The following is a 1,668-nucleotide window of genomic DNA, read 5'->3' as shown; positions in this document are numbered from 1 at the left end:
TAGGTATTACTTTAATAATCAGGAAAAATTTATAATTAAAAGAGAGGGCAACCAATGAGAGCTAGAATGATCAGGAAAGGCTTCACAGTAGAGGCTGGACTTGAGCTTGTTAGAGGATGTGACGGAAGGATTTGCAGAGGTGGAGAAAAGGGGGCTATTGTAGGCTGGTGGGAAAGCAGTAAGATGAGTACACAAAGAGAGGAGCAAGCTCTGAGTGGGATACAGCAGGACAGGGAGAATAAGGTGACTAGTGGAACTTGGGGATCAGGAAGAAATAAGTCAGAGTGGAAGGCAAGCCTCAGATACCAGGGAGAGGAATTTCTATTTGATATCATAAGCAAAAGGGAGCTATAATAGGCTCTTGAGCAGGGAAGTGACATAATGAAAGATTTTTTAACTCCTTTAATTCCTTTGGCAGCAGTGTTGAAGGATCACTTGGTGGGGAGGAGGCAGCATGCAGAAAGACCAGTCACAATGCTGCTGTAGTAATTCATGTGTGAGGTGAGGAGAGTATGGGCTATGATGGCAGCAGAGGGAATGGTCAAGAAGGCAAGAACTTGTGAGTTACTTGTGACAGATGAACTGCCAAGCCGCGGTGTTGACATGTTGGGGGAGGAGGTGACTGATTCTAAGGCTCAGTCTATGGGCTATTGAAAGAGTGATAGTGACACTAATAGAGACAGAGATTCAAGGAAAGGCTCAGGGCTGGGAATCAGCATGGAGGGTAAGGTTGGAGAGGAAATCTTGAATTTGGTCTTAGTTGTGGCAACTTTAAAGTGATGGTAAACTTCAAAGAGAAAATGTACTTAAAGAGAGTAATGAAATGGAACTGGAATTCAGGTTAAAGGCCAGGTGTTATCATTTTCAGCAATCACCCAGAATTCCAAAGCAGGACAAACTGTATTTAGACTGAATGTGGAAACCTCTAGAGAGGGAAGAAGAAGAAGAAAAAAAAAAAAAAAAAAGGGCTGGGGGAAATAGATCTAACAGCCAATTCCGATTTGGACTTTGCAGGTGACAGACTCTAAACAAGGTGGCAACAGTAGGCTGGTAGGTCTGTTTAAAAATCTCCCTCCTCTTTCTTTGTCAGTGAATGATTTCCCTACATATTAGAAAGATTACAGCTTGAGTGTAGGTGACAAGATGAATATGGAACAACACTGGCTTTCTTAATCATATCTGCATTCTTTGTGATTTCACTGATGGTGGCAACAGAAGCAGTGTAACACACAGCACCCTCGTCATCCCTGTGAGTGAGTCCCATCCCACAACCTCAAGATCCAGACTACTAGCCATCTTAACATAGGATGGAAGCAAGTCCCATTAAAAATTAATCTGGGGTCTACGGCCATGCCACCTTGAACGAGCCCGATCCTGTCTGATCTCAGAAGCTAAGCAGGGTAGGGCCTGGTTAGTACTTGGATGGGAGACCACCTAGGAAGACCAATTGCTGTAGGTGTAAAAAATAAAATAAAAATAAAAATAAGGGATTATAAGATGACAAGGTCCTTGCAATCTGTGAGGTCAACCAAAGGTTGCCTCGTCTAAAAAAATTATTAATCTGGGTACCTCAGTTTACTCATGTATCAACTGGAAAAGCATCTATAATTGACTTGCTTGTGTCTGGGTTAGAAGTGGGAAGACAAAGAGAACAATTACTGATGGGAA

General features: G+C 42.6%; 1 pseudogene; it reads left to right on the top strand.

The window, feature by feature from the left end:
* The first annotated feature begins 1,340 nt into the window (after positions 1-1,340).
* On the top strand, positions 1,341-1,459 carry LOC111743738 (annotated as a pseudogene).
* Positions 1,460-1,668: the final 209 nt, after the last annotated feature.

The sequence above is a fragment of the Pteropus vampyrus genome, unplaced genomic scaffold, assembly GCF_000151845.1.
Source record: "Pteropus vampyrus isolate Shadow unplaced genomic scaffold, Pvam_2.0 Scaffold120, whole genome shotgun sequence".
Lineage (NCBI taxonomy): Eukaryota > Metazoa > Chordata > Mammalia > Chiroptera > Pteropodidae > Pteropus > Pteropus vampyrus.
This window is presented reverse-complemented; position numbering and strand designations above follow the sequence as displayed.